General features: G+C 39.4%; 1 protein-coding gene across 5 annotated transcripts in view; it reads right to left on the bottom strand.

The window, feature by feature from the left end:
* The window catches only part of Mitf (melanogenesis associated transcription factor), a 217338-nt gene that overhangs the window by 126768 nt on the left and 73977 nt on the right, over positions 1 to 16593 (bottom strand). The window lies entirely within an intron of this gene.

Here is a 16593-nt window from a genome sequence, read left to right as displayed (position 1 = left end):
GAGAGAGAGAGAGAGAGAGAGAGAGAGAGAGAGAGAGAGAGAGAGAGAGAGAAAGAGAGAGACATGATGGATTCAGGGTTCTAGCTCACTTTTCTCTAACTTCACAGTGACACCCCTGTTTGTAACCACAGAAGCATTGCAAGACTATGCTTGCAAAGGGGCAGAAGTAAACTCCAGAACTTTTCCACCACAGCACATCTCACTGCAGAGAACCACCCTTCCAAGAACAATCCAAGCCCTGAAAGATGGTCTGAGTTTAACCTTTGCAAGGCAGGTCTTTATTTACACTCATCTTTTATCTCTCTCTATCCCAAAATACACCCTGGCTTACATCAGCATGAAAAAATTCCTAATTACCTGATCAGCTGAATGACAGAAACCTTTGTACCTCTACTCCAAACACTGAAGACCCACTGGTGTTCAGGAAATACATACCCTCGCACAGGACTGCTGACTCCAGTAAGGATGAGTATTTCTGCATGAAAGCTGCAGCACTAAGGAGATGACTGCACTGACTTTTAATGCTCCTAATGTAAATTTCTTCATTGTTTTAATAGCACCTGAAGTTCTTTCATATATTTTACTTTATTATATATGAGTCTTCCCTAAAGTACATCTGCATATAGAGAAGATCAACAGTCTCTTTTGTAGATACTGAACAGTAGCCAGGCTAGTTCCCCACAAAGGTCACATAGAGATGCCACTACCACCTGGATAAACTATGAGGCACAGCCATGCCCAGCCCCTCACAGTAGCCTCCTTAAGCTGGAGAGGAAGGCAGCAGGGAGGACATGCAGCCCAAGGAAGACAACGATGCAACTTTTGGTTAGAAAGAGACTCTGAGGTCCGCTGCTCAGTAGAATGTCCTACAAAGATCCAAGATAAAGCCCTTGACTACTAGACACCAGCAGCCAATAGGAGAACAAAATGAACTCTAGTTTTTAAAAATGGTTATGGTTAAATCTAAAACCAGTCACATGATTTTGTTCCTAAAATTATAGGTAATAAAAAGGACTGCATACTATCTAGTGGGAGAAGCAGTGTTTTTATAATTTCAGCAAAAATTACAAAGCACATTTGTCGGGAGGGGGGAATACTTTTCATGACCTCAAGAACCAACAATCTATGGACTCAAAACTGAGGAGCTTACTCTCATGTGGAAAGTTCTTGTAAGTCTCTTTAAAACAAAATAAATAAAAACTTCACACTCACTAATGAAGGACGCTGTTTTAGTACAAAAAAAAATTTACAGATTGAGAACATTATTATTTATCATAAAGCATCAACAACAGTTACTCAGAAAAAATCTAAGCCATTTTAAGGTCATAAATGAGCACACACAGAGTGCTGCATTAATTTATTAGAAACTTCCTCTTTAAACAAAACGGTCAGGAAGGGCTCTGGTTCAGTCATACTGTTCTTCCAGTGACAGCCACAGAACCCATTCATGATCTTCATGATTTTCTCTGTAATTCCTTTCAGGACCTTGACATTAGACTATAAAAATTAGAAGATGCTGAACCAAAGCTATGACAAGCAAAGGCAGAAATACCAGAATACATTGGAATCTGATATGTCCTTCTCATAGTAGAAATGCAGCTACAGTTGATCTATACAACTCAAAGCAAAAGCCAACTACTTAGATAGCCATTGCCATTTATATTTGTAAAACCCCCAAAGCAAAATCAGACTTACCCTGGGAAGCCATCCTACAAGCTGATTCAGAAAGGTAAACTGTTGATAAGACAAATACAGCTACAAATCAATGCTGCCAAACCACTCTGGGTTTAACCTTCCCATCCACCTACTAGCCCCTGTGACTATATATGCATCTGGCTCTTGTCTAAAAACTTCTGCAAATGTACAGAGGATGAGTAAGTGTCCAGACTGCATAAAATGTGCCAAACTCAACACTACTAAGAGATTAATTTACTCATCATATGCTTGTGTGCCTTTTTCATTAGATAATTCAGTGTTCTTGCTGATGGGAATTCCCTGCAACTAAGGTGTGCATGGATGCCCAAAGGCCGGAGGCTATCTGCTATGCACAACTTTTTCTGGGTCCTTGTCAAGAGCCAGAAATGTTGAACTAATACGTAAAGGCACAGGCTAGTAAGCAAACTGTTAAATCAGTATTAGTCCTTTTATGCTAAGTATAATAAAATTGCCACTCAATTCTACTATTTTCTGTTCAGAATTTCTATGAATATACTATGCAAGTGTGTATGTGCATATAACAAATACTTCAGAAAAAAGTCTTGAGAGTGGTGAACCTTGATCAGAATTTTCCATATCTCACACATAGTGTAATATCCCCAATGAGGTCAGGGCAACAGCTCATAATCAAGCATATGGATATTTCTGCTGGAAACATGAATCTTCAATTAAATGGGATAATAATGACTATAAATAGTCTATGTCATTTCAGATCAAGTAATTCTGCCAACTGAGCAATCAGAAAAAAAATACATACCCTTCAATATTGATATTTTTCCATTTCAGAACTGTAAGGGATTTCTGACCTATAATTTTCTCCCAGCTATTAACAAGCTTTGAAAACTTTGTTTTCATTATATATGTTTGTGATAGGAAATTTTTAAAATGCACCTGAATAGAATTAGAGTCCCCTGTCGAAACCCCCCACACGGAGAGCCAGGCTTTCACCTGCTCATGTGCTGAATGCCTGGGAATGCAGGCTCAGTAGTGTTGAAACACTAAAAATCAAAGCACAACTCCAGTTTTCAAACAAAGCAAAAAGTAAAGGCCTGTTTTAAAAAATTAGAAGACACTATGCCAAAGTTTACTGGTGGTAGGGTAGACACACATCATCATCATCCTTTAGGCTACCTAGCATCTTTTATGACTCTTCTGTGTTTGAAGAACTCTCCTTTCACAAGTTTAATTTTTCAAATGATTGATTGATTGATTGATTGATTGATTGATTGATTGATTTGGTATAGGGTCTTGTTACACTGACAGGACTCCTAGTGATCCTCCCATCTCAGCCTCCCCAGCACTGGGATTAAAGGAATGCACTGCCATACCCAGTTTCGGTGGCCTGCATGGCAGCGTGCCCAGGGCAGGGTAAGCATAGCATGTGGTACCAGGGATCAAACCCTGGTCCTTGCACTTTCCAGGCAAGCTAAGGAGCACTGAGCTCTCCCCAGCCCGCCTTTTACAAGTTTAGAGGGGAACCAAGAGGTAGCATTGGCATTAGCAGCCAAATGCTCACATTTCCCAGCCTGTGCAGCTAGGATAAACATGCCGACCTTTGGTTCTGCCCATCAGGTGAGCCTGGCCCAGAAGAGTAGACGAGTGAGAAGCCACTACAGCCAGAGAGCACAAGGCCTTGACTGTGTGGTCTACTGTGTATGGTGACATTGTGGGGCACAGCTCCTCACCACTGTACCTCTGTCTGGGTCCCCTGCCTCCCAGGGATCCCGAGTTCCTCGGAATCTGTTCATAAACCTATTTCAGCCTACCTTAGTGAAGGGTCAGCTTTTTGTCATAAAATTGAGAATCTGACTGCCACAAGCAGGCAATTTCTTCTAAGTCAGGTGCCATGACATAAAGAGTAGAAAGAGGATGGCCAGAGGACAGCTTTCAAGATCTGACTCTCATCCACATGCTGTGCCAAATGGCCAGGGCCCATGCACAAGCCCATTAGATTATTTGAAGTCTACCTATAACATACAATATCCACCTCATGAAACGACTCAAGAGAAAGAAAGTTATTCACTGTGCCATTCTTTCAAACATGTACTATGCTTCTCTGCTCGGCTACCTGTTCTGCTAAATAACAGGTACTAGAATTGCAAACAGATTTAGCAAACAGAAAGACCAGCTATCTAGTGAGATTTTCAGAGAGAAAACATAATTTTTAAGAGTAAGCTTGTTCCATATTTTAAATATGTTTGTATTTTTGAGAGTCTGATGTTTTTGAAGTACTATATGTAATTATGCCAAAACAAAACCTCATTGGGTTTCCAGATTTTACCTAACAACCATAATAAGTACACAACAATGTACAAGATGTGTGACTGACTGTCATGCATCTTCAGTGTAGGGCCAGAAGCTGTGGAAAGGCAAGTAGACAGGGAACAGATAAGCAGGGTCAGACAGGGGGATAGCTACACAGGTGACAGATGGATAGTAAGATGAAACTAAAAAGGAAAGTGTAGAGGTCAGGTAGCCTATCAAAGCAATTGTGTGAAGAGAAGATCCTACTAAAGGAAATAAAACAAACCCCCAAAATACAAAACACTTTGTATAGTGGATGTTCAATAAATATCATATCATTCACTCAAAGATCAGAACTTCCAGGACCTTGGGTAAAACTTTTCTTTTGCCTTACTCTAGCCCAGTTTTGTCCTTGTGATAGAGAAAATGATCAGTAGAGGTCACCAACAGATTCTTCCTTTTGAAAGTCTGGAAATCACCATCAGTCTATATGCTCATGAGAAATTGCCAGAATTGCCCAACCTAGCCATGCAGAATGCCTGATCCCGAGCAAGACATGGTAGTGCACACTTGCAATTCCAGCACTAGGAAGGCTGAGGCAGGAGGATCTGTTTGAGGCCAACCCCATACTACATATCAAGACCCTGTCTCTAAAAACAAACAAAAACTAGAATGCCTGACTCACAGAAACCATGAGAGAAAATAGTGACAGGTATGGTACCCACTTGGAAACTTCTAACATGATTTGTTAGGGAGCAAAAGTCCATAGGGCTGGCAAGAGCAAGGCACAGCCAGATCTTGGTCACTGCCAATGGAAGCACAGCTCAGGACCTCTCCTTTAGGAGACTGGCTGCACCCTGGCAAGCTGGGTACACGTATGCCTTGAGCACCACCTGCCTTCCACTGCTGTAGCCCGGCTCCACTTTGGGTCTTGACCGCCCCCCAGTGCAGCCTCCCATTTCTGATGGCTTGCAGCACCACCGCCAATAATTACTCTTGGCTTCCAGATGGACCTCTCTGGGGCATGACTTTCACTGTGTCATTCTGCCTTCTCGATAGTCATCCATATATTTTAATATTTGTTGGTGGATTAATTTTGAGATTGAAATTAAAGAAATTTTATAAGTACTGAAGGGTGAAAGAAAGCAAGCAAACAGCCCGGGTATTTAGAAATCCACAATGCCATCTCCTTGAAATGCCCTCCACAAAAGTGAAACTTTTCCCAGAAATGGAGATTTTTATAAAGTACATACATGGGAACTACATTTTGAGGACCCAGACAAGTTTCCTAATCCTATTACTCAAACAGAAAATTGCAAAAAAGAGTAAATGTTACAATGATTAGGGCAGCCAACATCATAGCAAACAGCAAGGAGTAGTTTTTAACTATGAAAAGTCTTCTGTTCCATGCCAAGGGGAAAGAACCTGTGTATCTCAGCTTGGAAAGGGAAAGGAAGAGGGCGAGAAAGAAGAAAAGAAAGCCAACCCTTAATTTCCAGAACTTTCTGCCAATGACCTACTCTCTTATGATTATCCGGGCCCATATCATCAGTGACCGTAATAACGGGGAAGATATAATAATTGTTAACAGCTTCCATTTGCTCCATGCCTACCACATGCCAGACATTATGCTGAATCCTAAGATACTTAGTCTCCATCAGCAGTGCTGCAACCGATACTTAGGCCAGGCTCGGTGCAGCCACTTCACAATCTCACCTCATCTGGCCCTCACAGCAGCCCTGCAGAGCCAGGCATCATTACTCCCCTGCACAGAAGACAAACTGGGGAATCATTTGAAGGCACAGGAAGATCTAGACCGTAGAGACAGAGAAAATAATGGAAGAGCAAGCAAATGCCTCATGAGAACATGTGAAACCTAGAAAGAAAAATAAACAGACACACCAAAAGCCAATTTATGGCGACATGAGACTTCACATTCATAAGACCATAACAAGTAGGTTGGAATACATTTGTAGCACAGGAGGAATCTCACCTAAATTGGCCAAACCTAGGGTCCAATTATACACTGTAAAAGAGAGAGGATCTCATATCCATTCACTGAACAAATACAGAGCATCTGTTATGCTACACAGTGTTTGTGGTGCTCAGTAAGTGAACACAGAGACACACAAAAATCCTTTTATGAACTGTTGGGAAAGGAGGTGAACAAAAACAGTCAATTTGATAAATAAGCTATATAAATTGCTTAAGGTAACAAGTGCTGGGGTAAATATAAAGCAAACAAGAAGCACCAAAGGGCCAAATTGGGGCAGGAGAGGAATGCAAAAAAAGGCAATGTAGGCCCAGGGGATGATTCCTGAGCAAAGGCTTATGGGGGCCATGATATACACTTGGGGGATGATGGGAAGCAGAGCACCCTAGGCAGAGAACATCTAGGTGTAACAAATGAGGCCAGTGTAACAAAGCAAGGAGGCAGAGGCAGGAAAATAAGAGATCAAACTACATTGAGTAAGAGGGGTCACATCACAGAAGGCTCGTCACCAAGCGGCTTTGCGGGTCATGAACCACTTGTGGATGAAAGCAAGTGAGCACTACCTCAGAAAGGTATGCATGCAGAAAATGCCGCCCTAAGTTCAGAGGATTAACATCTCCCTAGCATTCCATCCTTGACTCACAGGACCAGGACTTTGTCCTGTAGAAACTCGCAGGCCCTCCTGCTAAAGCGAAGAAGCTGCTGGATCTAACTCTCTTTTCCATGGCTGGCAGTGATTTGAGGCAGGAAATGCCAAAGTTTCTTGAGCATCTGAGGTGTCTCTCCTTCTCCTGTCATCAAGACACTGGAGAAACTATCCTTAAGAATCAATGACTTAAGGGAGGCCACCCACATTTGTCACCTGGGATATAGCCACAGGGTTTGGGTATGAGACAACAGCAATAAGATTCTTAACAGCTGGAGTATGGAGAATACACGCATTAGTAGTCCAAGTCCAACTGACTGAGACTTGATGCCAACCTATCACTCCCAGTTTCTGTATATATACATGTATATTTATATCTTTGAATTCCTTTCATATTAACTAAAAGAGAGGAGAGATTATTCATTTTGTTAATGCCAAATTCTCAGGTGCCCAGCACAAAATTGATGGTCAATAAATAATGGATGAATGCATGAACACATGAAAAGAATGCTACAAAATGGTCTAAGAAATAAGTAGATCAAAATGTCAAATTAAATAAACAGAATAGCTATATTGGAAAAGTTAGGAGACACAGGTCAAAAGTTAGGGGAACTGGATTTTTAAAAGTTAGGTCTGTTACAGTAATGCAATTTCTCACCAATGCTTCTCACTCTATCTGTGGCAATAGTTTGCTTGACCCCAGAAGTATTATATACTGTTGCTCTTCCAAAATAAAAGTCAATTCTTAGACAAATGAAAAACTAGATGCACAAATACACAACTCTAAATTCACATTACTAGATTTAAAAGCCTAAAATTATTCTCATTGTTACATTTCCAAACACTCTCACACTCTCAAATTCAGTTCCTATTTCATATCAACAACACATAAAACATGAAGCAGCCAATCATGGTCCCCACACTTTTTGGAGTCTCAGTGTCCCTGTCTCTGTCTCTCTGTCTCTCTGTCTCTCTCTCTCTCTCTCTCTCTCTCTCTCTCTCTCTCTCTCTCTCTCAGGAGACTCTGTTATTCAGTTCAGATACCTATCTGTTCTTTAGATTGTTCTGTAAACTATTAAATTTCTGTTCAACATTTATTTAAATTATCCATGAACAACATTACCAAGTTCATGATGCTCTTAGTGTCTAACTCTGAGAATGTTAATGCATGACTATGTCTCACTTCAAATCATCTACTGATTTAAATACAGAAACTAGGGTCAAACTGCTCACTGTGTAAGAGATTGTACATTGAGTAGAAAAATTATAATCAGATTTATTTTATGTATCTAAATACCATGGTTATTTTATATTAATCTATTTCTGCAAAATAATTATATATATTCACCTTGTATATTTATGTGTCTAAGGCTCTACAGAAATATATTTGCTGCATACAGTGGTACACAGGTTTTTAGAAAGTTACTAAAATATATATTAGGTAACAAGTGTTTTCTTTACCTCAAGTTAGTTTTAACTGTCTTCATGAAAGCTAACCTACACAAACTAGAAAAGTTTGAATAAATATAACCTATAAAAACAAAACTGACATATTACTAAGATGAAAACAAGTTGTCCTTTTTTATTATTAAGAGTTCCAGATAATGAAAGACACTAGCTAATCTTCTTAAACTATTCTTCATCATAAAATTCAACCTTTGAAACTGTATACACATAATCCTGAAATCTCTAGTCAAAGCTCCTTAAGCTGAGGTGAATTAATGATTTCCCTCAAAGCCCAACCAAACACACATTCCAGAGGAAAAGCATGCTTATGGCTGCACATGGATCCACACTGACTGATGCACCAACTACTCGGCACCCAGGCTGGCATTCATAGCTCACAGCCAAGATATTCTTGATTGCATTTATGTATTAATTTTCTAGAGGCATGACTGAAGACTGCCAAGCTTAACGCTTCACAGAGGTTTCATTCCATCATCTGAAAGACGGAGTGAATACTTACTAAAATAAAGACTGTAATTGTTCATTTCCCCTTTACTATATGCTGGCTTATTCACAGGTGCCCAGGCATACATTGGTGAGAAGCAGGAGGTCATCAGGGGCTAGGGTTATTGACTTACAGCCTTGGTCTTCTGTACATCTTGTCAACTTTCTATTTGCTAGTTTGGCCTAAATTGAGGTAAAGGTTTAAAAACAACAGAAACACTAAAGTCCTTGAATAAAATAGAGAAGGGAAAATATTGGAAGTTATATCCCAAAAATCATACTCACTGATTCTATGGAAATGTCTAAAGCAAGACTACGCTGGCCTCGGTGCCAAGTCCCTTCTCATGAATTATTCCCTCTGGGTGGTTTAGATTTCCAGACTTATTGATAGCAGTCCTGGCTGCTGATTCTTGGATCCAGACCAATGTGAGCTACAAGTGACCTCTGTCACTTCCCAGTACGCATTCTAACAGCTATGCTGTGGTTCCACCACGTCCATTTTCTTCAACTCAAGACATCCAGGTCCTAAATAAATCCTACTCCATAAGCCTTGGTTTTAGGAGGAAAGCATAACAACTGTCAATGTAATTTCTGTAAGTAACTAAAATTTGTAAGAGTCCTCTGGTAATACATCACAGCTAACTATCAAAATTAACCTACAGTATTTGGAGTCAAGGTGATGGCTAACCCTAGGAGAGACAGCAAGAAAGGGACATCAGAGTGCAGACAAACATTTAATGAATTGATCCACGCATTGGTTAATCAGGGTCTAGTTTAGAAAAATATTAATCACACCGTCCACCTATGATGTGCATTTTTCTCTACATACATTACATTCAATAAAACATTAAAAATGATACAAGGCATTTCCCAATCAACTATTGTATTTAAACTCAAATAGTCCTTAATGAAGTACATACTATATTTTCCCAACTTTGTAAATCATAAGCATAAATGCTAAAAAATAAAATCATTAGAGATTAAACAGTTAGAATTGGAATCAGGGTTAAAAAATCAGCCAGAAGCAGAAGACTTATTCTGTTGTATTTTCCTGTTCTCTAGACAGATGCACACTCTTAAGAGCAAGGCACTTAACCTCACCTGTGGTCACTTTCCCCATCTCAAAAATGAAGAAATCAGACTGGATAATCCTCACAATGGCTCATTCTGGATTCTTCTTCTTTCAGGGTCTGACACTTGCCCGTGTCACACTGCTGCAGGAATAGAAGAGCAACTGCTCACAGCCCTATCACAAGATGCAAGAGTACAAGGAAACAACGCTTGACATGCACTTTAATCAACTTATGATCATCTATGTAGATGTCCCAGTGCTTGAGACAGTCCCCAGAAACTGAAAATGTGTTCATGGACCACATCGCCTCTGCAGCCTCCTTCATAGCTCTCCTTGCTCCCACACAAAGCAGAGTGGTCACTCTGCCACTTTTCCTAGAGGAAAAGTCTTTGAAGGTTTTTCCTCTAGGATCCTTAGAAGCACTATCTCCCTCTGCCTCTCCAGACTGCTACAAACTTCCAGTATTTTGCTAGGATTCACTGATTTTTTGAAAATATAATAGTGTATGTATTTTTATGCCATGGTCACTTGAACCAACCCATTGACCCTTCTTCACTCACTCTGTAAAGTGCAATACCCTGGATCATACATGCTCTCCAAATGCTTGTATGTTAAGGGCTTCTTTGAAAACTAGTACTAACAAGAGGTGGCTGGAACCTAGCGCAAGGTTTTAGGCCACTGGGTCCGTGCCTTCACAAGGGGACCATGGAATCCCAAGCTCTTCTTTCTCTCTTGTGCTCAGCAGTGAGATGAGTATGCAGTTACTGACATGAGGCGCTGCCATCAGTCCAAAGCAATGGGGCCAGTCAGTCTGGGACTAGAACCTCCAAAGCTGTGATTTATCTCAGATACTTGTTACAGGAACAGAAAGTAATCCAAGTATAGAACCTAATTCTATTGCTGGAATTCTACATTAGGGTCCACTCTAGATGAGAGAAACACACAGTCATTTGCAAAGGGGAAGTTTAACGTAAGAAAATACTAGAAACAACACGATATTAGCTAGTAAGAAGAGAGCTTTAAAGACCCTGAAGAAGGAGCCGGGGAGATGGCTCAGTAGAATAAGTGCTTACCTGGCAAGCAGGGAGAGAAGTTACGGTGATACTTCCTCACCTAGACCTTCCTGGAAGCCATCTCTAGTCTGCCAGTGGGCAGGAAGAGAAGATGGCTCTCTGGAGGCATCCTGCTATAAAACGGCTCAAGGAAAGATATTGGGGAAGCTGCTGAATTACTGGTCCAGCTCCGGCCATCATGCATTGCTAAGGCCTCGTACTAAAAGTCTGAAAACACTGGAGGAGGCTGGTACTGGGAACACAGTCTACACTAGAAGCCAGCTGATGGAAAAGCTGTGCATGCTGCAACCAACACACACTGCAAACATCTCCCATGCTGCAGGTGCCAAGCTGTGGAGAAGGCATGAGCACTGCAGAAGCCAGGAAACCATGCACACCAATCTCAGGAGAAGAACATTTCCTGGAGAGGTGTTGCTCTGATACTCTTTCTGGACAAAGGATACTATCAGACTAATTTAAAGAGTCCAGGCCTATTTTCACCAAACAGGCAAAAAAGGTTGAATCTGGAACTGAAAGGCAATAAACTGATAACCACACACAGACTTTCTTGCAAGTAACTACAAAAAAAAAACCTGTAGGAACCTGGCACCATGCTTGCACCACACAGAAATTAACATGCTCTCATAAGATCTAAACAACTAACTTGAGGACAACATTATGCAATATAACAACCATTGTTGAATTACTATTATTTTGTTTAGTAAAAATTTGTATCATTTCTAATGGTGGGTTTTTTGGTTTTTTTTTTTTTTTTTTTTTTACTATTTTTAGTCTCTAAAAATGTGTTAAAAAGAACTAAACTGGTTACTGATGATGAAACTGACATGGAAGAAAAATCTCTTGGAGAGATGTAAACAAGGCTAGCAGCAGCACAAATAGTAAAACTGCTTCCTACCCTAGCACAGGGCCTTTGTTTCCTGAGCTAGAAACAAAGGATCTTTTCACTGTATTTTGAGTTCATATCAAATCACTCTGTGGATGGTTCCTAGACAGTGACATTACCAGTCTTCTGATAAATGTGGACAGTCTTTAAATATCAAATCTCTAACTGAGCCATAAATAATGTTGCTCAAATTTGACCTTTGCTTCACCATTTATATGAATGTGGAGTTTTGTAATAGGATTGTTTCAGGCCTGCATATATTCAGAATGTGTCAGCTGTGGCCTTTTGTCCACACTCTGGTCATCCTGCTAACCAAAACACTGGCTAGAGGGCAAGTTTTGGACCACAGAAGTAATCACAGTCAATTACTCAGTATGTTTGGAAAGCAGGATTACTGACCTGGTAGTATTACAAAGGATTTTAACAATAAAAAGATCCAAAATAAAAGAAAACAAGCAAATGTTGTCTATAATTCACCTTGAAGCCCATCACAACATGCTGGCTTTTAAAGAAGTCTAAGGTAAGACTCTGATGCTAAAAGAAATAAAAGAATGCAAATTCATATTTATATAAGAGAAAAAACATAAAAGACTATTGTGGGCTAAATATCTGTGCAGTCTCCCATTCACATGTTATTCATACTCATAGGCTGATCATCTAACCCCAATGTGAAGTTATGTGGTACAGGGGCCACTAGAGGCAATTAATTTTAGACAAGGTCATGAGAGTGAGGGTCTAAGGATGATATTAGTGCCCTCCTGGAAGAAGACAGAGAGATCTGCTCTCAAGCAGGAAGGGCAATGTGAGAGCACAACCCAAAGGTGATCAATTACAAACTAGGAGAATTAGATCTAGTACTTCCCAGGCATTAGAACTATGAGAAACAAATATCTATTGTAGAAGCCATCCAGTCTGTGGCATTTTGTTATAGCGGCCTGAGATGACCAAGACAAAAACTAAAGCTCAGTGTACAACAATATGGTGGATAACAAGCAACAAGTCTTAAGTATAAAGACACAGAAAGACTGATGAGGAAAAGGATCGAAATAAATATAACTCCAGACACTGATCTAACATACTCAATAAGTTGGCTATGAATAATGAGTTTCAGTAGAAGCAAAGAGCAATGTGGGGAAACAAAATAGAAAATGAGGAAATGACTAGAAAAAGCAGTGTTCTGTGTTTGTGGGTGGGTGGCTGAATTCAAATGCTGGAAAATTACTTAGTCACCATTCCACAGCACAGTGCAAAGAGGGAAGAACAGAGACCGAGACACACAGAAGCCCTCTGTCACTCTTTTTCCCACACTCTGATGGTCTGCCATCTCAGGACTTAATGCTTCAGTTTCTTCTCTTTGGTTTGATAGGATCTGCTCTTTTTCTTTTCTCTATCACATTTTCTGAAGGCATCAATGTATCACTTTTTAAAATTTATTTCCCCAATACCTATGATAGTGCCAGATACAGAACAAGAAATACTTGTGGGTTAACTAAGAAAGTCCAAGAAAGGAACTATGTATTTACTATATCTAACAGCATGTAGTCCAGACCAAAAGCACTTTATACACCAGGATTCTGCAAGCTATTTAAAGATCCAGATAGTGGTATATTCTTCAAGCTTGCTGAGCCACACAAGACCTCTATTTGTATTACTGTCTCTTGGTTATTAAATAAAGTATTTAAAAAATACTTTATTTTTTATTTTTTTAAATCATTCATTCATTTATTTATTTATTTATTTATTTATATGGTACAGGGTCTTGCTATGCAGCTCAGACTCTTAGTGATCCTCCTGACTCAGCCTCTCCAGTGCTTGGATTACAGGCATGTGCCACCATGCCCAGTTTCTATGGCCAGCAAGGCCTGCACTGGGCAGGGCCAGCAAAACATGCAGTAACAGGGATCGAACCCAATTCCTTGAGCTTGCCAGGCAGGTACTTAGACTGCTGCACTATCTCCCCAGCCCAGGTTATTCTATACTTTAAATGCTTGGAGGACTATTATACATAAAATTCATCCTTAAAGCAACCCATGAACAGGGAACAGACCAGATACAGACTGATTCACCAACCGCTATGATAAACTCTCATACATAAACTCAGAATAGAAGAGCATGATAATTTTGTATAAGACAAAGAGGTGAGAAAGAGATACAAGCTTGTAATTTTGGTTTTGTGGATATTTTTTCCTATTCTAAATGAAAAAATCAGGATCCACATATTAACCTTTATGTCTATACAGTTAATTATTTTTAATCTAGGTCTAATTTGATCCTACTGAAGGAGACACACAAATTCAAGGGCTCAGAACAACAAAAGGCAAAATGAGTAGCTTGCAGAGCCATTGAGAGTGAAGCTGCCCTGAATCAAAGCTTATGGTTTCTGTCATCTCATTGTTTCCTATATATACTACCAATTAGATTTTAAGTTTCAGCAACCTCATTAGTTTTTTAGGCTTTATGACTCAAGCTTGGGGGGAGGAGATAGTGACCCACAAAACAAAGGCTTCAGTGTCTCCAGAAGCTGAGAAAATTCCAGCATTGTCAGGGCAGATGCTATTTATAACCCATTTAGTGTGCGTGTCCCGGAATGCATTTTCTACACAGAGCATCGAACTACAATTCTGAATTCTCAGCTCTAGTAATGGTTAAGAAATGAAGCAGCCAAAAGTCAGATGATTTAAAGGAAAAGAAATGAACTGCTTGCTATTTTATTATTTTATATCATCAGTGTCATATGACAAACAGAATTTAAAGGCTCCATCTCTCTACTAGCCTTCAACAACAAATTACTATGAGTTTGAACCCAAACTACTGGCAAATATGGGATCAGAAAATATCGTACAATTGTGCTTGAAAGAAAAAAATGGTTGTGGAAAACTCCATTTAACTTTTTTCCAGACCACACACACACACACACACACACACACACGCACGCACACACACACACACACACCACAATCCTAAACACCAAAACATAAGATGCCAAGCAACTTTTATATGCAGATGTGGTCTGTAATTATACATTCTATTTCTGCTTCTGCTTTTTCCTTCCAGCATGAGAAGTGGATCCTATAGGAAGGAATCTTGACATGTTGCACAAAGTATAAGGTACTGGGCAGCCCCGGATCACTGTGAAACTTCTATGATGATTGATTACAACAGGCTCTGCAAGGGCTGCACACGGCCTCCATTCCATTCATGGATCCCAACCAAATTAATTTTCTCCTGTGCCAATTCTATCACATCCTCTAGGTTCACAAAGAAGTTTTACCAGGCCATCAGAGCCCAAAAGGGACTGAACATTTTCATCCTGGAAGAAAAGTAAAATAGAGTGTCAAAATAAAACAATGAGAATGAATTTTTAGCTCTGCAAAGCTTTTAGTTTCTAGAAATTTCTTTTACAACTGAAGAAAATCCTACTCTTATTTTTATTTCTACATGTAGACTGCAAGACAGAATTAAAAAAACTAAGAAATTTGAAGGTTTTAATCCCATATCTAATTTGATTTTTTAAGTAAATATGCAAAACCAAATGCAATTTGGAAAAAGTTCTATATACTTTTCTGATAAAGACCATCCCTTAAACCAGCACTGCCAAATAGAAATATAAAAGGTGCTACATAGGTATACCTAAATTTTCTAAAAACTAATTAAAAAGAAAAAAGCAAAATGAAATAGTAAAATCAACTTTATTATCTCATTTAACCCAATGTGTCCAAAATATTTGAACACTGATCTATATTAAAGTTTATTGATCAGGCATTATATATTTTTGCATGCCAATTCTATGAAATATGGCATGCATTTTACATTTCGCAATACAAATCAGGGAGGGTTAGGCCCATTTCAAGAGTTCAGTTGTCACATATGGCTAGTATAGCCATAGTGAACAGCACAAGTCCACAGTCTTCTGGTGGTTTGAGTTCACTCTTCTGACCCAAAAAATTCCAGGCAAAAAGACATGGTTATCATCAGAAGAAGGGATGAGAAGTGTTTTGAATTCTGGGACAAGCTCACACTCGGGCTTCACTCTCTGTCCCAGCTACACTGCAGCCCATCTGTTATGACAGAACAATGCTTGCCCAAAAGAAGCTTCCAGCTTCTAGAATGAGACATGCAACCACAGCAAGAAGATTCTCCTAGCTTAAGCACTTCCAAATTCTGAACTTCTGAACTTCATTTTTCCAGTGCTGCATTTGGACATTCAGTGTGGCTTAAATTAGCACCACTTTGTGATACTGTCTTTGGAATCAGGAAAATGCAGGGGCTTTAGCACAGGCATTGAGACAGAAGGGTACAGGAAATGCACTAACAAGAGTGGAGACACTGAGCCCTTTGAGCAGTATATTTTTAAAAAGAAATCAGGACTTCAAATGTTATTTTCATGTGAGTCTTTATTCCCACCCTACTACCACCAAGAATGTAGTTACTTTTTCTAAAACCATTAAATTATTAACATACATAAGCACATTGTTTCTTTCTTCTTGAAAATGAATTTTATCAAAATTTTAAGCTGTCAGGGTTGAGGAACACTGCTGCTTTTCGTGCAAACACTACAGTCTCCTTTGATATAGTTCCTTATGCATGCACACTTGCAACCACATTTTTAATTATACATCTAAAAAAGAAAACTAATGTACTAATGCCAGGGATCCAATGTTGCTTCTGTTGCAAGTAAATTTCTTATTTCCCTGATCTTAAAATACTACCCTGATTCCAAATCCCCTGAATCTTTTATGATAGTATTCATACAAATATCTATAACAATATTATCTAAATCCTATGTTGTCCATTTCAAACATTTAGTGTGAATATGTGGCTCAAAAGCCCAACATGTACTACTTCACTTGAGAAATACTTATTTAGGGCCTATGCTGTAAAGAACTACATAGGTATGGAAGAACTGGGATTAAACATGTTTTCTCCCTAATAGATTTTTAAATGTGGACTAGAGAAGGGTTAGAAAAAACAGCAAGGCTATGAACACTGATATTGGAAAACTGTGGAAAGTTTACA

The sequence above is a fragment of the Octodon degus genome, unplaced genomic scaffold, assembly GCF_000260255.1.
Source record: "Octodon degus isolate 3935 unplaced genomic scaffold, OctDeg1.0 scaffold00030, whole genome shotgun sequence".
Lineage (NCBI taxonomy): Eukaryota > Metazoa > Chordata > Mammalia > Rodentia > Octodontidae > Octodon > Octodon degus.
The sequence above is the reverse complement of the archived record's forward strand: the minus strand, read 5'-3'. Positions and strand labels throughout refer to the sequence as shown.